Below are 22,346 nucleotides of genomic sequence, written 5' to 3'. Positions count from 1 at the left end.
TTTATGAATTACTATTAATCAATATAATTTAAATAATCTCAAATTTAATAACTGCTGTAAAAACTGAATTTCCCCTTGGGGATTAATAAAGTACTTCTTCTTCTTCTTCTAAATTCAAGTACAATAAACTTTAATAATGAGCCACTTTAATTAATACTGATTGATTTGATTATCGATAATTAAATCTTATATTTTCTTATAAAAATCCATTCTTTGGATGACTAATCTCCAGACTGTTGTATATAATGTATACAATATACACTACATGTATATCATATAATAAACTTTGCATCTTCTTCTTGGATGTATATACTCTACTCTCACTATACATATGTTTAACTTCTATATATTAATCACTTGATAATGTCTGATCTTTATTTATGTCATCATTAACACCACTGATGACATAACATAACAGAAAAATAAACTATGTTATACATTCAGGTCATTGCCTGAGAAAAGAATAGATAGAGAATCAATCTACCTGTCGCCTCATCAAACATGGGACTCATCCAGGTCCAGGTCAACAGGGGAAAGGGGCAGGGGTGTCCTGCAGGGTGAGGGAGAAGACAGCAGGGGGGTGAGGAGGGAATTCTCTGTGCTGTCATCCTCGCTGAACCGCAGCAGGGCGTCACTGCGTGGAAGGACTGCCGCCGTGTCCTCGTCCCCGGGGCTTTCTCTGATCCTGGATGGCCCCGGAGGAGGCGGAGGAAGAAACGGGGTCGACGGCAGCGCTGGTGGTGGCAGAGGGCCGGGAGATGGAGGGTGGAGGGGAGAGGCTGCTGCGGAGGCCCCACTGCTCTCTCTTCTTCTGTTCCTTGTTCAGTTTGTTTAAAGAAAATAGTGTCAGTGGATCCCACTGCATATTGTCTGTAGTTATCCAACTAAAGATTTACATTTTTTCATGAGTCTCCATATTAACAAGTTTAAGATATTGAAATATTGCATGAAATTCAAGTGAGCGTACCCCTTATATTGTCTCCTACCTGCTTGTTTGCAGGGCCGTGGAGGTCGGCGCTGACTGTGGGAGTGGACGTGACCTCCGGCGTGGGGGACTTTCAAGGGGCCGGAGGGGCCGCGATGCTGGGAGTCGAGACCATGATACATCTATAAATCAACCCTATTATTCTCAATGCATGTATGAGTGTTTGTGCGTGTATAAAAGATGACAAACGATGATGGGGTCTCACCTGTCTGAGGCCACGCTTTCTTCCTAATGGAGGTTGTATCAGGAGGTTCTGCTGGCCCGGTTCGCTCTGCACGCTGGCCACCCTGGTTCAATCACAGAGATGGACACAAACGCAAAGACGCAGAAATACGTAACGGCGAAGGAACCAAAAGGCCACCGCATCCCCAGCTCTGCCTATTGACGACATTTAACTTCAACGTATACCCATACACAACACAAACACTACGCTACAAGATGCCCGGTGTGGGGCAGGTTGCCATGATTCATACACCGAAAACACAACAGGGGACAGTAGGGGCTGGAGTAGCAACGCAGAGAAAAGAAACTTTTGTACTAATAACTGGAGGTGTCTAGCTTTTTAAATCTCCCCTTCATTCCTTTTGAAGTGTGTAGGATAGGGGTTAAACAGATTTGACATCCATTTCTGAAAAGTACAATTTCATAGAACAGGACCAAAAAAAAATACAACAAAAGTGTCATTATGGTTGCCAACCCAGTTCCCCCTTGTGCCTACAGATTGGTATCCACAGTAGGATGCCCAATTTGATTAGCGAGAAGCCTGAGAGACACATAAACAGTATGATAGTACAGCACAAGTTGAGACAAATAAATAATTAGTTAATTACTTTATTACTTTATGAATTACTATTAATCAATATAATTTAAATAATCTCAAATTTAATAACTGCTGTAAAAACTGAATTTCCCCTTGGGGATTAATAAAGTACTTCTTCTTCTTCTTCTAAATTCAAGTACAATAAACTTTAATAATGAGCCACTTTAATTAATACTGATTGATTTGATTATCGATAATTAAATCTTATATTTTCTTATAAAAATCCATTCTTTGGATGACTAATCTCCAGACTGTTGTATATAATGTATACAATATACACTACATGTATATCATATAATAAACTTTGCATCTTCTTCTTGGATGTATATACTCTACTCTCACTATACATATGTTTAACTTCTATATATTAATCACTTGATAATGTCTGATCTTTATTTATGTCATCATTAACACCACTGATGACATAACATAACAGAAAAATAAACTATGTTATACATTCAGGTCATTGCCTGAGAAAAGAATAGATAGAGAATCAATCTACCTGTCGCCTCATCAAACATGGGACTCATCCAGGTCCAGGTCAACAGGGGAAAGGGGCAGGGGTGTCCTGCAGGGTGAGGGAGAAGACAGCAGGGGGGTGAGGAGGGAATTCTCTGTGCTGTCATCCTCGCTGAACCGCAGCAGGGCGTCACTGCGTGGAAGGACTGCCGCCGTGTCCTCGTCCCCGGGGCTTTCTCTGATCCTGGATGGCCCCGGAGGAGGCGGAGGAAGAAACGGGGTCGACGGCAGCGCTGGTGGTGGCAGAGGGCCGGGAGATGGAGGGTGGAGGGGAGAGGCTGCTGCGGAGGCCCCACTGCTCTCTCTTCTTCTGTTCCTTGTTCAGTTTGTTTAAAGAAAATAGTGTCAGTGGATCCCACTGCATATTGTCTGTAGTTATCCAACTAAAGATTTACATTTTTTCATGAGTCTCCATATTAACAAGTTTAAGATATTGAAATATTGCATGAAATTCAAGTGAGCGTACCCCTTATATTGTCTCCTACCTGCTTGTTTGCAGGGCCGTGGAGGTCGGCGCTGACTGTGGGAGTGGACGTGACCTCCGGCGTGGGGGACTTTCAAGGGGCCGGAGGGGCCGCGACGCTGGGAGTCGAGACCATGATACATCTATAAATCAACCCTATTATTCTCAATGCATGTATGAGTGTTTGTGCGTGTATAAAAGATGACAAACGATGATGGGGTCTCACCTGTCTGAGGCCACGCTTTCTTCCTAATGGAGGTTGTATCAGGAGGTTCTGCTGGCCCGGTTCGCTCTGCACGCTGGCCACCCTGGTTCAATCACAGAGATGGACACAAACGCAAAGACGCAGAAATACGTAACGGCGAAGGAACCAAAAGGCCACCGCATCCCCAGCTCTGCCTATTGACGACATTTAACTTCAACGTATACCCATACACAACACAAACACTACGCTACAAGATGCCCGGTGTGGGGCAGGTTGCCATGATTCATACACCGAAAACACAACAGGGGACAGTAGGGGCTGGAGTAGCAACGCAGAGAAAAGAAACTTTTGTACTAATAACTGGAGGTGTCTAGCTTTTTAAATCTCCCCTTCATTCCTTTTGAAGTGTGTAGGATAGGGGTTAAACAGATTTGACATCCATTTCTGAAAAGTACAATTTCATAGAACAGGACCAAAAAAAAATACAACAAAAGTGTCATTATGGTTGCCAACCCAGTTCCCCCTTGTGCCTACAGATTGGTATCCACAGTAGGATGCCCAATTTGATTAGCGAGAAGCCTGAGAGACACATAAACAGTATGAAACACTATGGGAGAGAGGCTGACTTTGGTGAAGGCACATCAACTGTAAAGACTCACAGCTAACACAGAAGAAGAGACAGAGCTCCCTGGCCCTGGGGCTGAAGGGCCCTCTTTTGATTTTTAGGAAGGGGGCTGGTTAGATAGCACAGCAGATGAGCTGAGACGATGAGGGTCAGTGCTCAAAAGGAAGTGGAAAGTGAGAAAGTGAAAGTGAAAAGACCTACTGTGGGATCAACACTGTTATTTTATGGAGGAACAACCTGCACGGATCAAAGTCATTGATTTTACAACATAGTTTCATTATACGGTAGGTGAACGGACGTGTTTATACTAGATCGTCCCTAAGATTTCTAATCTGTTTACAAGGTAACCAGCAATAACAGTGCAGACCAGAAACAGAACACTTAAAAGACTTCATGCTGCCTCAGGACCAGAAATAAACTTCATGTGAATAAATAAATCTTGACAAAATGCAAATATAAGTTAGATACGATGGATCTTAGATACCATCCAAATTGATTTCATAAAAACTTTTCATGAACTGCCTCAAATCAGAAAAAAGTCTGTACCTTTGCTTCCAGACCCCACTGTCAATACAAAGGGAATGAGCAGGTTGAGCAGCATCCCCTCACGCCTCTCCTGATTGGTGAAAGGTGAGATCACATGGCTGAGAGGGAAATCATCCTTTAAGGCCTAGGATGGTGGAAAAGGAGGAAACAGAAGTTAGCCCTGATAGTGGGCGTATGGAACGGAACATATTATTTAGGATTTAAGCCGTCTGCCACACTGGACGGTCCAACCACACCCATCACCTGACAATGCACAAAAACGGACTCAGACCTTTAACTCTCGAACAGTAAATTGAACGAATCATTTTGAGTCATTTCGTTCATTTTTCAGCAGGTGGCGCTGTAGCCCTCTTGTGGGCGTTGTAAAAATGGCCGCGGTGCTCAAACACTATATAGTGAAGACAACATGGTTTGCTTCAGCTGACATATTATAATACACAAAATGCCACAAGCAATTCAGACCATGTGAAAACCTAGGAAAGCAAATACACACCACAATAAAGTGACTCGTGTCCTGCATCCTCCCTGCCATTGTTGTTTAACAGCGCGACAGTGACTTGGTAGCTGTCACGTGACAAATGAACGAGAGACCGATCCGAGAACGAGTGTACAGCTCGCCACACAGCCTGAGCTGTGAACGATGAACGATTTGTGGCAGAGTATAACACACGCACAGGCAATGTGGTGACATCTGCTGGTCAGAGACTAGAGTCAGGGGTTAGAAACTTGCACGTGGTAGGTTCAAGTCCTGTCCAAAGCTAAGCTGAATAAAGTGCACTAACAGATCTTGGTCACATTAGCTTTGTTGATCAGAAAAGGTAAATATAGCAGAAATATGATGTTTGTTGACCGTTCCTGTCAGAACTGTGGCTGCAGCATTTTGGATGAAGTAGAACCTTTGTACGGGGGTCAAGACTATAGAGAGAAGAGAGAGGGTAAAGTAGGTATATTATAAGAAGAGGTATGTCAGAGGTTTGTCATTGCAAAGTACAATAACTTGTGTGTTTTGTGTTAGTCATACAGGCTTTTATTTCCTTAAGACAAGGTGGTGTGTTTCATCAGGTTTGCAGTAACATTAACTAATACGGTGCTTCACAGTAACATCGGCAAAGGTGAGAATGTGTAAGGTGAAGGAAGTCGGTCGTAGCACAGAAGAGGAATATTTAGAGGAATAAATAGACACTGCAGGTTGGTGGGGCCAGTAACTGCACATCAGCAATATACAGCTCCAGGACCAGGGACACCTGCAGAAGGTACAGAGAGAGAGAGAGAGAGAGAGAGGGAGAGAGAGAGAGAGAGAGAGAGAGAGAGAGAGAGAGAGAGAGAGAGAGAGAAACAAAGCGGCTCCCAATCAGGAGTCGGGGCGTGGCCGAGAGATAATCAGTAATGTGGAAAACGTGCTGCCCATTAGTGATGGGAATTCCGGCTCTTTTTTTTATATGAGATTTTAGTCTTCCAGACTCTACGTCCTGCCTTAGTTTGGTCAATATAATAGAAATGTGTCCAGATTTTGCTGCGTTTTCTGTTGTCCCTCATTTTCTCAACTTTTTCTACCTTTCCAGTCCGTTTGTGTTTCGGTCCCTCCCTCCTGTTCGTGTGTTTGCTGTGTGTGTAAATCCGCCCACACATGTCAATCAAATCAATCAAATGCGGATTGAAGAGAAAAGCGACAGAGAGAGAGAGAGAGAGAGAGAGAGAGAGTCACAAAGTGGCTCCCGTCCTTCACGACCGACACATCACTACGGCGCATGCGTAGAAAGGATTCACGTGCGATTGGACGGCGGCTCCAATCGCCGTCGTCCCTGTCCAGCTTCTCCAGAATTGTCGGCCAGTCCTGTCAGCAGTCCTTCGACTTTTCGTCGGGGAACAATAGCCTTTCACAGGGTGGGAAGAAGGAGGAAAGAGGGGGAAGAAGGGGGATGAGGAAAAAATGGAAATTTTGAAGAAAACGAAATTGATTAAGAGTTTTTATTACTCTTACTGAACGTCTGACCAGGTTGACGCTGTCAGATGCAATTTTCATTGTGTTATTGTAAGATTTGAGCCAGAATTTAACACTTGGCTGCACTACAGCAGGGGGAGTTATAGATCTAAAGGTCAGCGGTTCAATCCCCGACCGCTGCATGTGTTTGTTTCACTCCAACTCAGACTAAGTGTCTTTAAACTTTGAAATTCCATATAATTAACTTTAGAAATATCAATTCCATCTATTCTAATACAGCCAGGCGTTAAGAGTTTGCTGCTGAATGTTTGCATTTTGTGTTAACATGTGACTAACATTAGTAAGAATGACTTTACAGGTTTTCAAAGTGTTTCTAGTCATTGTATACTGTTTGACATGTTTTTAAAAAAATCTCAGTGTTAAATAAAAGTAATACTAAGATATAAAGGATTAGAGCACTTGAAAGATGCTTTAAAAATGTAATCCAAACTTTATTACAATCTTAAAATATTATATACATAATTAAAATCAATATAGAACATAAATATATACAATATTATAATGTGAAAATGTAATATAATAATATCAATAATTTAACAGCCCAAAAAACTGTCATTACAACGGTATAGCACAACACATTCACTCATGTCAATAATAATAATAATAATAATAATATACCAAGCAGCATTTGCCACATGCTGCTTATTGTATGGCAGAAGATTCTGCCAGAGGGACACAGTGGTGGTGACCTGCTGGTTGCTGAGCATCAAGGCCAGTTTAGGTCCTCAGTTTCACCGAGTACTCTGCTAGGCTGTCCACTCTACACCACGCTCATCTGCAGCCTAGTGAACACAGTAATACAATGGAAATCAAAAGTAATCCTACCATCACAAGTAGAAAAACAGCACACATGACACAGTACAACCTGCGGCAAAAAGACCTACCTGACGTTGCTCATTGACTGCTGGGGTGACGGCCGGGGGTCCTGGGAGAGGAGGCCGAGGTGGCTGCCAGCACAGGAGAGGGAGGGAGAAACAGATGAGAGGCCGTCTGAATACATTTCCTGGGTCTGGGAGCAGGTGACGGTGTCTTTATAACAGCCTGGGCCGTCACACTTGAATCAGAGGAACCACTGAGGGGCACCATGAGACCCTCCAAAACCTGTAACCTTAAGTGGCACGTTGTTATTTCTTAAAATATGTGAAAAATACAAACTTTTACATAACTCTACTGATGCCGAGGTCCAACTGGGCCTGAGCAGTGTCTGCCCCGGTGTTGCTGTCTGTGCAGAAGAGGGTCCTGCTGACGTTCGTGGTTGTGGTGTGTGTGATAGAAGGGGGGCAGAGCTGGAAGACTACAGGTGCACAGAAAAGAATCAGTCATACAAAACACAACAGGAAAGCATGATCATTTTGTGACCATTACCTTCTTTACATGGAAACCACAGCTGCATGTCTGCATTCCTCCGAACAGAGACGTCTGTCCCCTCAGCTGCATCGGACATTTCTCAGTCCGTAATACAGTTTAACAACAAATCCAAAGAATGTGTCCCCTTTTAAGATGACTTATCTTTACACTTCCTATCACTCTGTCCAGCTTTACCTTCTGATACAGATCATGACACTTATTTTGCTGTGGTGCTGGTCTGTTTCCAGGCTGAATAAAATAACATAACATCTGGTACAAAAGCTTGACTTCCAACTGCCTAGTTTGATTATGGATGCATGTTTTTACAACATAGTGTCTGTGATATTTCTGCTAACACACAAATGCACCAGTGGACTTTGAAGGAAGTAAACACACTGTAGTTAAGGTTAGACCTTGTGTAACGACAGGTGCACTAGACAATACAACACAAATCTCATTCCCAATGTGACTTGAAACAACATGAGAATATAATTTAACAGCATAACTTAGCAGCGTTATGACGTTAAAGTAAATTGACTGAGGCTGCAGTTAAAATAACATCATGGCTCAGCTTTGTTTTTGACCATCAGATCAGAGAAACTTCAGATCTATGTTAGCTGAAAGATGGACAGTACAGTCATCATCAGTTAATAAATACAGCGGCTGCAATTGTTTTCAGGCTGGTACCATATACTGCCTAAAGCAGGGGTGTCAAACCTACGGCCCGCGGGCCAAATCAGGCCCGCAGACGGGTTTAATCCGGCCTGCGAGATGATTTGAAGTTTAAATTAGCTGCAATTTTTCAATGAAAGAAACTGCTGTTCTAAATGTGTCCACTGGGTGTCGCAATAGCAATTATGTTAAGCAGGCAAACTGTTTATACCGGGGCTGAGCAAGTAGGCCTACACCTGTTAGCTGGCCCGGATCCAGCTGCCTTCTCGGTCCGGTCCGGTCCGGTCCGGCCCACTTGGGAATAGATTTTCCTCCATATGGCCCCTGACCTAAAATGAGTTTGACACCCCTGGCCTAAAGTGTTAAACAGCTCCGGTGGCTAACAATGTCTAACTACACAGCTAAAACACTATCACATCGTCAACATTTTCACTGTGTAAGATGAGATAAACACGTGACTCCGCCGCTTCTTGCTTGCGACCATTAACATTATAGCGTCATTAAGAATCATGACTGTTAGAAAATTAGCTATAAACTATGGACAGAAATGAAAGTTTAGTCTCTGTTACTTCATACCTTATTTTGTTGAATGAATGAGTAGAGTGGCGCTGACAGCGGGACTTTGAAAGTCGAAGGACTGCTGACAGGACTGGCCGACAATTCTGGAGAAGCTGGACAGGGACGAATCGCACGCGAATCCTTTCTACGCATGTGCCGTAGAAAGAGTCGCGAACGAAACGGCTCTGAGAGCAGGCTGGTTGACGTGAACGACGGGAGCCACTTTGTTTCTCTCTCTCTCTCTCTCTCTCTCTCTCTCTCTCTCTCTCTCTGTCGCTTTTCTCTTCAATCCGCATTTGATTGACATGTGTGGCGTCTCTGTCTGCGCTGAGCAGAGAGGGGAAGGGCGGAGTTACACACACAGTTAAAAAAAAGTGAGAAAATGAGTGACAACAGAAAACGCAGCAAAATCTGGACACATTTCAATTATATTGACCAAACTAAGGCAGAACGTAGAGTCTGCAAGACTAAAATCTCATATAGATCTGGCTTGTAAATAGTGAAACGTTTGTTTTTGCACTTTCTAATATAAATGTACAGTACAGTCCTCATCATACTTAAATAAGTTAATAAATACAATGTGCAATTGTTTTCAGGCTGGTACCATATACTGCCTAAAGCAGTGGATTTATATAATAAACAGTTCATATAGTGCATGTTTTTTCACATTAGTTGCGCATAGTTTTACATTATCGTCGGTAATAAATGAATTTAAACACCAAAAAATCTGAAGAGCCACGGAAAGAACCGGCTGTTTTTAGTGAGCCGAGCCAAATCCACATTACTGATTATCTCTCGGCCACGCCCCCTCAAGAGCCTCATTGCACCTGACCCTATGACCTTCATACGCCTACAGATGACGTCATCTCACTGATTCTATAGTCACAGATGTATTCCTAAAATAACCGACCTCTTATTTCTCATCACATCTACACTAAACCATTTCTTGGACTTGGACTTTATTTCACATTAAACACCTCATTTTAGTCCTTTATACCAGCTCTTCATTCATCATCGGATTTTTAGCACTTCTTATACTGATGCTTCAGTTTTACCACACTTTCAGTACATGACCCAAAAATGTTTATCATTCACGTTTCACTTTTCACCACAACTTCTCCACATATGACACTACTGCTTCATTTTCACAGCAGGCAGCTGCAAAATTTCACAGAATTTCCTGACACATACTAAACTCCTGTCCTCCTCATATATATGGGTTGAATGTCACTAACTTTGTGCTCTCTCGCTCTCTCTGTCTCTCTCTCTCTCTCCCTCTCTCTCTCTCTCTGTTCTGTTCTCTTCTCTCTCCTCTGTCCACTCACCCCAACCGGTCGAGGCAGATGGCCGCCCAGACTGAGCCCGGTTCTGCTGGAGGTTTCTGCTGTCGCCAAGTGCTTGCTCATAAGGGATTTGTTGGGTTTTTAGTTTTTGTAAAGTGCCTTGAGATCATTGTATTGTGATTTGGTGCTATACAAATAAAGTTTATTTCTGGTTTTCTGGTTTTTCTGGTTCATTTCTGCTAGTTTATTTCTGGTCTTGTGGCAGCATGAAGTCTTTTAAGTGTTCTGTTTCTGGTCTGCACTGTTATTGCTGGTTACCTTGTAAACAGATTAGAAATCTTAGGGACGATCTAGTATAAACATGTCCGTTCACCTACCGTATAATGAAACTATGTTGTAAAATCAATGACTTTGATCCGTGCAGGTTGTTCCTCCATAAAATGACATTGTCGATCCCACAGTAGGTCTTTATAGAGACACTCTGCGATTGAAATGGCCAAAAAGCAATAGCAGATCGGCTGTACCTGGGCGTCTGTGGTGTTTTCTTTGCAGACAGCCCCCACCTGGAGCAGCCCGAGATCTTCCTGCTGCTGTAGACAGTCATCAATATCCTTTTGCCTCCTCGGATCATCTCCGCCTCTCGCACCAAAAACTTCATGCTGGATGCTTCCCCAGCTCACTGCTCCACCCCCGGCGACACAGGGAAGGATCTGCGCAGAGAAGATTTAGCTGAGTCCACCAGTCAGGCTGCATATCTGGGTGTGAATGAGAAATGACATCAGCCGATGGCTTTTCTTGTTCCCACCACTTTCTCTTCTAATCCTCTTGCCTTCTTTCTTCCCTTTCCAGCTCTGAAGGTGGTGCTGGTTTGCTTCGAGCGCTCGTTAGGGAACCAGTGGTGCCACTTAAGCCTGCAGGTAAAAGAGATGGCTCTGCAGCAGGTGGGCGGCCTGGCCTTCTGGGACTTCTAAATAAAGATCAGACATTATCAAGTGATTAATATATTGAAGTTAAACATATGTATAGTGAGAGTAGAGAATATACATCTAAGAAGAAGATGCAAAGTTTATTATATGATATACATGTAGTGTATATTGTATACATTATATACAACAGTCTGGAGATTAGTCATCCAAAGAATAAATTTTTATAAGAAAATATAAGATTTCGATAATCAAATCAAATCAATCAGTATTAATTAAAGTGGCTCATTATTAAAGTTTATTGTACTTGAATTTAAGTACTATATTAAAGTTTGTATTAGTGATGTTGTCTTATTCCTTATAACTCATTTGACCGGTGAAGCAATGTGTCATCATTAGCTGTGTTTAACATTATGTGTCCAAGTTTGTGAAGATACAATCATATCTTGTGTGTAGTCTTTACAATAGTAAAGTGAACTTATGCATATGGGTTGAGTTTTTCACACTTTATTGAAGAAGCGTTACTGTTCCCTTTAAATGTGCCATTTCTGTGTCTAATTATGTAACTGTGTTTGTGTGTAGCTACAGGAATATATGATATACAATAAACGTGATATTTACGATATCAGCGTTGGGTGCATTTTTTGTTATTTTTTAAAATCATGACTTCAATAACTAAACCATGAATGTTTTTTGCCAGATCATTTATAGCTTCTCAAAGTGTCCAAATTGATCCAAACAGAGGTGTTTGATTTGACAGCCAAACAAAGTCTTGGTATTGACTCTGCCATAGACATTAAATGTTTGGAACATTCCAATATCACATAGACGTGTAATCTTAGACGTCGACCAGCAGATGTCGCCATAGTTGATTTGTCCAGCAGGTGGCGCCCTTGTTGACCGGCCAACGCTTGGAAACCGCGAACTTCTTTGTATCTTTAAAAAAAAGTTTAATTTTATCGTAATTCTTGTACATAGAGAGAGCTTAGTGAACCGGAGTCAAATCTCAATCTTGGCCCATAAAGCGGAATGTGATAATAACAGGCTACGGACAGGACCATTGGATCTTTAGTATGAATGGAGTCTGGAAATGTATGTTAGTCGGATAAAAGGAGAGACGGAGGGAGTGACAGCCAGTGACATGGAAGGTGTTTTAGACAAAGAGTGAACACAGCGAGTCATAATAAATATTAGAAATCGGATCTAAATATAGATAATAAGAATAATGCTGAATGAAGTTCACACCGCGGGTCAGTAGGCGGCGGTAAAGCAACTTTGGCGAGGCTGCAAGCTGCCAGGAGAAAATGGCTGAGGAAGAGAGGATCCACTTCCTCCCATAAATCCCTTCGGAAAGCGTCGCTTCCTCTTTGACATTCGGCGGAGCCAGGCGGAAGAGCCGCAGCGACCCGCGTTTGGCTCAGTAACGGCGGAGATTCGGTGTTGGCGGCGGCTCGTCGTGTGGCGGAGACAGAGGAGACACACTCGGCTTTAGTTGGACGGTCGGACCGCGTAGATGGACGTTTGGGGACAAGGTCGTGGCGGCGGAGGATGGCGGCTAGCTAACCAGCTAACCGGCTAACCGGCTGGGCAGTTGGCAGACGGACGCCACGTGTGAGAGTCGCGGTCACGTCAGGGCGAATTGTCCAACATGTATATGAAAGAAAACGACTCTCTGTACCTTTGTCGTTGTCACGACAATAACAAGAAAGGTCTAGAGAGGCCGGGGGGGAAGACACGGGGTTCATAGTCAGGTGCAGTAATTGTTTTCGTGTTTTTCATGTTTTGATGAAGGTACGGAGCACGGGGGACGGAGGGACACCCGGGGCCCGATCCAGACGGAGTCGTCGACCTCCAGGAAAGGACGTCGCTGAGCTGTGAGTGTTAGAATAAAGGACAGCGTATATCGTAAGGTGTGGGTTTGTAGTTCTGAAAGTTTTTGTTCAAACTAGTTTAGGTCAATGCATTGGAATATTTGAGTAGCACATACATGTTATACCTTTATCTGCAGTCATCTCCTAGCCTTAGTCATGTCAGTAGCCCAGTCAGTTAACTATGTCAGTGGTTGTTTCTTTCCAAATCATATGCAGTCAATGTATTTCAGTAGATGTGATAGATGAGCAAAGGTTTAGAAAAGTGTTAAGACTCCAGGGAAAGAACAGTGTAGGAGAGGGTGTGAATAGATGTGCTACTTGTGATGTTTGTTCTTTCTAATAAAGTGACATGTAAAATCTGACTCTTTTGTCCTGATCATTGTAATTAACTGTAGCATGAGACAGCAATGTGAGTATGAAAGAGTACAGGGCTAATTGTCTAATTATGTGGGAAAGAAGGGAGTTTAGGTGTGAAAGGTTATGTAGTGGTGGTAGAGAACAGAAATGTGTTATTGAGCACATAGTGTGTTTCATTGTTTGTGAGCATCTTGTGCCCCTCATATTTATATCAGACAAAAAAAAATAAAAACCTTAATTTGAAGAAGCAGTAATTAGATAAGCAGATGGGATAAGTGTAAATCATCTTTATTGGTGGAACAAATGTTAACAGTTTGTGTTGTCATTGCAGGATCCATTCAGAGGCCTTTTGGTTCCTGCTGCTGCCCCAGAGGAAAAAAGCATCAAGGTATCCTGAATATGGAACATTGAAAAAGGTAAAAGAACTTTAATAAAAACTGAAGTGTCTAAAAATTGAAGAAATTTTTGTGTTTCTGTTTGGACAAGAAAAATGAAGTTAAATATTAGACTTAAAGTTTTAAGTAAACGTAAAATTAAAGTTTAACATTTACTTAACTTTATTAACTTAAAAAGTGCTTTTTGAAGTGTCACATTCAAGTCAAATCACTTCACAACAACACACAGACCTTTAAGGCCAAAAGTTGCAAAGTCATTTCACTTCAATGCACAAAGCTGCTTCATCCAAATCAAACTCATCTTTGCTCTGGACTGCAACACTGACAAAGTAGCAAACATCCAAGTCAAGTCACTTTGCAACCACAGGTACACTTCCTGGTCTTTGTGTTGCAAAAATGACTTCACTTCGATGGCTGTTCCTTTGTCATCCAAAGCAAACTTTTTTTTTTTTGTAAGGCAGGAATGAAGAGTCCAGGAAACCTGAAATGGAAAAAAAAAAATTTTTTTACTATGGATTGGGGTTGATAAGAGAAATGTTTACTTTTATAATACAAAACATGTTTCTAAACACTGCTCGTCTTGTACTCACTTTAATAAAAGTTACCTTGCAAACAAGCAGTTCACAAGGTAGCCAACAGCTTCTCCAGGACTCGTTATTTCACCTGAAAAACAAAAACAGTATTTCCGGAAGAGGAAGCCTCAGCTACAATCCTGAGACAAAGGAAACGGAGGGAAAAAAAACTAAACTGCTCCGTCGTACGTCTCTGAAATTAAAAATTATTAAATGAACATTATTAAGCTGCTCCGAACACTCGTCTTTCTTTGCCGACGGCTGCGGAACCTGCGACCTTCCGCCACCTCCTGTAGAGAGGACACCAACACTTTACACACACCGATCTCAGTTTTCCGACACCACCTGTCAAAACACCTGCACAGTTCGTGAGGCTGCTGTCGGAAGTTCAGACTACATTCATTGCTTCCGCCCGTGACGGACACATCCGGTGCCATGTCACGTTCCCGACACAAACCCCGCCCTCCTCTACAGCAAAAAAGAAAAACCACGTTATTTCTGCTTCTCTTGTCTGCAAAACAAAAAGATCTTCGTCCACAACCGCCATTAAAAACATGCGGGGACTCCGGGTCTGCTGCGCGACTCCAACCCGCTTCAGCACCTGAAACAAACTCCGTTAACACCTGCTACAAACATTTAGCTCCGACGATAAACACACACTCTGCCTTCTCCGCCGACTTGTAGGAAACAAACACATTAAACAAAGAAACACTCCTCACAAACCGCCAGCCCCGGACTCCAAAACTGACGCTGTTTGCCGTCGTCCCGCAGTCACACCTGCAAACCAAAAACCAAACCAAACTTTCATGCCGGTTTCGTCCTCAGCGGAACGAACAGCCCGAACTCTGCAAACAAAACACAACATGTCAGAAACAAGTTCAACTGAGCGTCGACTCGTCAAACGATCGACCAGCTCACGCCGAACGTACCGCAACCGTCTGAACCTGGACCTTAAATGAGGCCCGGCCCCGCCCGCAGACGCTTAAATACACGCTCAGCCACGTGACTGAGCCGCCGTCCAATCGCACGTGAATCCTTTCTACGCATGCGCCGTACTGATGTGTCGTTCGTGAACGAAACGGCTCTGAGAGCAGGCTGTTTGACGTGAACGACGGGAGCCGGCTATGTCAATGACCAAACTAAGGCAGAACGTAGAGTCTGCAAGACTAAAATCTCATATAGATCTGGCTTGTAAATAGTGAAACGTTTCATTTTGCACTTTCTAATTGATTTTTTTATCACACTGTAGAGTGTATAAATAAAGGTGGACTTATATAATCAACAGTTCATATAGTGCATGTTTTTTTACATTAGTGTTGGTGATAAATGAATTTAAACACCAAAAAATCTGAAGAGCCACGGAAAGAACCGTCTGTTTTAGTGAGCCGAGCCAACAGAGCCGGAAATCACATGACTAATGCGCCGCACGTTTTCCACATTACTGATTATCTCTCGGCCACGCCCCGACTCCTGATTGGGAGCCGCTTTGTCTCTCTCTCTCTCTCTCTCTGTCTCTCTCTCTCTCTCTCTCTCTCTGTACCTTCTGCAGGTGTCCCTGGTCCTGGAGCTGTATATTGCTGATGTGCAGTTACTGGCCCCACCAACCTGCAGTGTCTATTTGTTGTTTATTGTTGCTGTTCTCTTCTCTCTCCTCTGCCCACTCATCCCAACCGGTCAAGGCAGGACTAAATAATAGGAACCCCAACCCAACACTCTATCTGTAAACCACCATTTCATCTACATTAGTATGCTGTTGTCAGTCGTATTTAACATTTATTGACATGATGGTTTACCATAAAGATTCACAAGTGAGGATTGAACCAACAACCTGCGACATAGAAACTGCTGACTGTACCACTATGCCATCACTTTCTCCACATTAGTTGTTGTCGTCGGTCATATTTAACATGTATCGAATTCATGGTTTACCACAAGAAATTATAAGTAAGGCTTGAACCCACAACCAATAGGCCCCAAACCCAACACGCTATCTCTAAGCCACTCTTTCATCTACATTAGTAGGCTGTTGTCAGTCATATTTAACATTTGTCTTTATGGGTTACCATAAAAAGACATAAGTGAGGATTGAACCAACAACCTGCATGATAGAAACTGCTGCCTGCACCACTACGCCATCACTGTCGCCATACTAAGTTGATGTGGTCAGTCATATTTAATATTTATTGACATGATCGGTGACCAGAAAGCCAGAAGGGAAGGTTGAACCTCCAACCTACTGGTTCTGAGCCGCTAGCTTTAACACTGAGCCATCACTGTCTTCATGTGGACAGGTTGTACTAGTTAATTTTTTACATTTATTGACTTGATGGGTGCCCACAAGAAGATGTGAGTGTTGATGAGTGTTTATACGGACTAAATAACAGGAGACATCAAGAGAAAGCTCTTTCACCAAGCTCAGTTGGTTAAAGACCTACCTTATAACTCAAAGGATGTAGGTTCGACCCCAGGTGGGGACAACTATTTTATTTGTGTTTAATGCAACTAAAATAGATGTTTGTCTGTTGCCCGTCCTGTGTATATCAGTGTGTGGACTAAATAAATAATACATCACGACAAAGTGCAGCATTTATGACGGATTGGATTAGAAAGTGGTAGGTCTTTAACAGAATAGCTCATGGTTTGTGTGTGTTTAAAGTTTGAGGTTGTGGATTAGGTCCCCACTAAGATAATGCATTTTGTTTGGCTGCTGCCTGTATAGCCGAGTAGCTTGGTTGGTTACAAAGTGGTTTTCATACGTGAAGGTCAGGGGTTCAATTCCTGGTGAAACTATCTTTATTAGTCTTTAGTCCAACTAAAATACACAGAAAACCTGTAAAAACACCAATCATTCAGGCTCTCGCCCTGTGGCGTTGTGTGTTGATGTGCTGTTGAAGAAGTGGGTGGTTGTGCATTGTTGTTGTGAGTTCGAGGCCCGGTTGGGGCAGTGTTCAGGCAGGGACAGTCGCGGTGCCAGCAGGGAAAGTGTCGGTCGAGGCAGGGACAGTCGCGGTGCCAGCAGGGAAAGTGTCGATCGAGGCAGGGACAGTCGCGGTCCAAGCAAGGAAAGTGGCTGTCGAGGCAGGGACAGGAATTAAAATAAATTTTTTTTAAAAAACACACTTTTTTTTAGTTTTTATGGCAATTTTCTCCCCTAGTTTTGCTTCCATCGCTCTCTCCACCAGGCCTTGAACCCTTAACCTTATGATTGTCAGCCCGTCACCTCTGCCACTGAGCCATCACTTTCTCCACATTAGTAGTTGTCGTCGGTCATATTTAACATGTATCGAATTCATGGTTTACCACAAGAAGTTATAAGTAAGGCTTGAACCCACAACCAACTGGTCCCCAACCCAACACTCTATCTCTAAGCTGCCATTTCATCTACACTAGTATGCTGTTGTCAGTCGTATTTAACATTTATTGGCATGATGGTTTACCATAAAGATTTGCATGTAAGGATTGAACCAACAACTTGCAAGATACAAACTGCTGACTGTACCACTAAGCCATCACTTTCTCCACATTAAGTGTTGTCGTCAGTCATATTTAACATGTATCGAATTCATGGTTTACCACAAGAATTTTATAAGTAGGGCTTGAACCCACAACCAACAGGCCCCCAATCCAACACTCTATCTCTAAGCCACCATTTCATCTACATTAGGATGGTGTTGTCAGTCGTTTTTAACATATATTGACATGATGGTCTACCATAAAAAGACATAAGTGAGGATTGAACCAAAAACCTGCGAGATAGAAACTGTTGCCTGTACCACTACACCATCACTGTCTCCATACTACGTTGGTGTTGTAGTCATATTTAACATTTATTGACATGATCGGTGACCAGAAAGCCATAAGGTAAGGCTGAACCTACAACCTACAAGTTCCAAGCTGCTAGCTTTAACACTGAGCCATCACTGTCTTGATGTGGATGTGTTGTACTAGTTAATTTTTTACATTTATTGACTTGATGGGTGCCCACAAAAAGATGTGAGTGAGGTTTGAACCTGTAACCTTCAGGTCCCAAATCCCTCATTTTACCACTAGAGAACCGTTTGACAGCTGATGCAAGAATGTTTTTGTTATATCAGACATGAGATGACATCCTGAGTTAACAAAATTTACTGATTGAGACTTGAACCAACAGGCCCCAAACCTCTAACAAGACAGTCTTTTTTTTGCTGGGATTGGATGACATAGCTAATCAAAAGTAAAGCATTCAGAAAAGCTCTGAGAGCAGTGATGTTGATATTTCTGGGTGTTAGAGTGCTGTTAGAAAGGCTAGAGATTTTAAGTTCAAGGAGCAGGTATGAAGGGGAAGGGTCAGGGAGGTGAAGGGGGGGATAGGTGTGCTGTAGACCAAGTTGAGTTTGAGAAGTTTTGATGATGGGAGTTGTTTGTTGCACCTCGTTTGTATCAGGGTGGACTAAATAATAGGAAACATCAGGACAAAGTGCAAAATCACCATTAAATCAGCATCTCTTTAAAACAGTTTCAGCAAACACTGATCATTGAAACCTTTATGAAAGAAAATTTATTGGAAAACTGTTGGTTGGAAATTACACAACCTCTGTTGCAGTTTGTGAAGCCATTTCCAAAGGAAAAGATTCAAGGGATCTAACAAAGCCAACAGGCACAGCTGGCAGAATTTGTTATTCAAGATCTGCTTTGAAACTCCAAAGTCAAGGTGTGCAGTAGAAAGTTCAGTGGACCAAATCTAGCTTGAGAAGTTTTGATGATGAGAGTTCAGTTTGCTTTATAAACTCACAGATGTTTGTTGCCCGTCCTGTTTATTCAATTCAGTGTATTTATTTGTATAGCGCCAAATCACAATACAAATCATCTCAAGGCACTTTACAAAAAAACCCCAACAAATCCCTTATGACCAAGCACTTGGCGATAGCAGAAACCTCCAGCAGAACTGGGCTCAGTCTGGGCGGCCATCTGCCTCGACCGGTTGCCTCGACCGGTTGGGCTGAGTGGACAGAGGAGAGAGAAGAGAACAGCAACAATAAACAACAAATAGACATTGCAGGTTGGTGGGGCCAGTAACTGCACATCAGCAATATACAGCTCCAGGACCAGGGACACCTGCAGAAGGTACAGAGAGAGAGAGAGAGAGAGAGAGAGAGAGAGAGACATAGCGGCTCCCAATCAGGAGTCGGGGCGTGGCCGAGAGATAATCAGTAATGTGGAAAACGTGCGGCGCATTAGTCATGTGATTTCCGGCTCTTTTGGCTCGGCTCACTAAGACAGACGGTTCTTTCCGTGGCTCTTCAGATTTTTTGGTGTTTAAATTCATTTATTACCAGCAATAATGTAAAACTATGCGCAAGTAATGTGAAAAAACATGCACTATATGAGCTGTTTATTATATAAGTCCACCTTTATTTATACACTCTACAGTGTGATAAAGAAATCAATTAGAAAGTGCAAAAACAAACGTTTAACTATTTACAAGCCAGATCTATGTGAGATTTTAGTCTTGCAGACTCTACGTTCTGCCTTAGTTTGGTCATTGACATAGCCGGCTCCCGTCGTTCACGTCAAACAGCCTGCTCTCAGAGCCGTTTCGTTCACGAACGACACATCAGTACGGCGCATGCGTAGAAAGGATTCACGTGCGATTGGACGGCGGCTCAGTCACGTGGCTGAGCGTGTATTTAAGCGTCTGCGGGCGGGCCCGGGCCTCATTTAAGGTCCAGGTTCAGACGGTTGCGGTACGTTCGGCGTGAGCTGGTCGATCGTTTGACGAGTCGACGCTCAGTTGAACTTGTTTCTGACATGTTGTGTTTTGTTTGCAGAGTTCGGGCTTTTCGTTCCGCTGAGGACGAAACCGGCATGAAAGTTTGGTTTGGTTTTTGGTTTGCAGGTGTGACTGCGGGACGACGGCAAACAGCGTCAGTTTTGGAGTCCGGGGCTGGCGGTTTGTGAGGAGTGTTTCTTTGTTTAATGTGTTTGTTTCCTACAGGTCGGCGGAGAAGGCAGAGTGTGTGTTTATCGTCGGAGCTAAATGTTTGTAGCAGGTGTTAACGGAGTTTGTTTCAGGTGCTGAAGCGGGTTGGAGTCGCGCAGCAGACCCGGAGTCCCCGCATGTTTTTAATGGCGGTTGTGGACGAAGATCTTTGTTTGTTTTACAGACAAGAGAAGCAGAAATAACGTGGTTTTTCTTTTTTGCTGTAGAGGAGGGCGGGGTTTGTGTCGGGAACGTGACATGGCACCGGATGTGTCCGTCACGGGCGGAAGGAATGAATGTAGTCTGAACTTCCGACAGCAGCCTCACGAACTGTGCAGGTGTTTTGACAGGTGGTGTCGGAAAACAGAGGAAGTAAAAAGGAGATTGGTGTCCTCTCTACAGGAGGTGGCGGAAGGTCGCAGGTTCGGCAGCCGTGGGCAAAGAAAGACGAGTGTTTGGAGCAGCTTAATAATGTTAATTTAATTAATAATTGTTTTTAATTTCAGAGACGTGCGACGGAGCAGTTTAGTTTTTTTTCCCTCCGTTTCCTTTGTCTCAGGATTGTAGCTGAGGCTTCCTCTTCCGGAAATACTGTTTTGGTCTGGAGAAGCTGTTGGCTACCTTGTGAACTGCTTGTTTGCAGTGTTTAGAAACCTGTTTTGTATTTTATTACAGGTGGAGATAGTCAGTATCACAGAAAAAGTAAACATTTCTCTTATCAACCTCAATCCATAGTAAAATTGAACTTTCTTTCTTTTCATTTCAGGTTTCCTGGACTCTTCATTCCTGCCTTACAAAAAAAAAAAAGTTTGCTTTGGATGACAAAGGAACAGCCATCGAAGTGAAGTCATTTTTGCAACACAAAGACCAGGAAGTGTACCTGTGGTTGCAAAGTGACTTGACTTGGATGTTTGCTACTTTGTCAGTGTTGCAGTCCAGAGCAAAGATGAGTTTGATTTGGATGAAGCAGCTTTGTGCATTGAAGTGAAATGACTTTGCAACTTTTGGCCTTAAAGGTCTGTGTGTTGTTGTGAAGTGATTTGACTTGAATGTGACACTTCAAAAAGCACTTTTTAAGTTAATAAAGTTTTAAGTAAATGTTAAACTTAACTTCATTTTTGTCTAAACACAAAAAACACAAACTTCTTCCATTTTTAGACACTTCAGTTTTTATTAAAGTTCTTTTTTCAATGTTCCATATTCAGGATACCTTGATGCTTTTTTCCTCTGGGGCAGCAGCAGGAACCAAAAGGCCTCTGAATGGATCCTGCAATGACAACACAAACTGTTAACATTTGTTCCACCAATAAAGATGATTTACACTTATTCCATCTGCTTACTGCTTCTTCAAATTAAGGTTTTTATTTTTGTCTGATATAAATGAGGGGCACATGATGCTCACAAACAATGAAACACACTATGTGGTCAATAACACATTTCTGTTCTCTACCACCACTACATAACCTTTCCCACATAACTAGACAATTAGCAATGTGAGTATGAAAGAGTAAAGGGCTGTCTCATGCTACAGTTAGTTACAATGATGAGGACAAAAGAGTCAGATTTTACATGTCACTTTATTAGAAAGAACAAACATCACAAGTAGCACATCTATTCACACCCTCTCCTACACTGTTCTTTCCCTGGAGTCTTAACACTTTTCTAAACCTTTGCTCATCTATCACATCTACTGAAATACATTGACTGCATATGATTTGGAAAGAAACAACCACTGACATAGTTAACTGACTGGGCTACTGACATGACTAAGGCTAGGAGATGACTGCAGATAAAGGTATAACATGTATGTGCTACTCAAATATTCCAATGCATTGACCTAAACGGCTTCTCGGTAACTAGTTTGTCTGAACACAAACTTTCAGAACTACAAACCCACACCTTACGACATACGCTGTCCTTTACTCTAACACTCACCGCTCAGCGACGTCCTTTCCTGGAGGTCGACGACTCCGTCTGGATCGGGCCCCGGGTGTCCCTCCGTCCCCCGTGCTCCGTACCTTCATCAAAACATGAAAAACACGAAAACAATTACTGCACCTGACTATGAACCCCGTGTCTTCCCCCCCGGCCTCTCTAGACCTTTCTTGTTATTGTCGTGACAACGACAAAGGTACAGAGAGTCGTTTTCTTTCATATACATGTTGGACAATTCGCCCTGACGTGACCGCGACTCTCACACGTGGCGTCCGTCTGCCAACTGCCCAGCCGGTTAGCCGGTTAGCT

The 22,346-nt window shown here is 42.9% G+C and overlaps 2 long non-coding RNA genes across 2 annotated transcripts in view; one reads left to right on the top strand and one right to left on the bottom strand.

Moving 5' to 3' along the window:
* Positions 1 to 21,348, top strand: part of LOC113127399 (uncharacterized) — a 27,271-nt gene extending 5,923 nt beyond the window's left edge. Inside the window, exon 2 of the long non-coding RNA XR_003295420.1 lies at positions 21,308 to 21,348. This is a non-coding gene — a long non-coding RNA (uncharacterized LOC113127399). The remainder of the gene's footprint in view (positions 1 to 21,307) is intronic.
* LOC113127397 (uncharacterized) lies at positions 21,327 to 22,346 on the bottom strand. The gene is made up of 2 exons (XR_003295418.1): positions 22,038 to 22,346; positions 21,327 to 21,369 (listed from the first exon to the last, which is right to left on the bottom strand). It is a non-coding gene; the product is annotated as an uncharacterized LOC113127397 (long non-coding RNA).

Source organism: Mastacembelus armatus, chromosome 2 (genome assembly GCF_900324485.2).
Source record: "Mastacembelus armatus chromosome 2, fMasArm1.2, whole genome shotgun sequence".
Taxonomy (NCBI): domain Eukaryota; kingdom Metazoa; phylum Chordata; class Actinopteri; order Synbranchiformes; family Mastacembelidae; genus Mastacembelus; species Mastacembelus armatus.
Note: the sequence above shows the minus strand (reverse complement) of the source record. Positions and strands in the feature narration are given on the sequence as shown.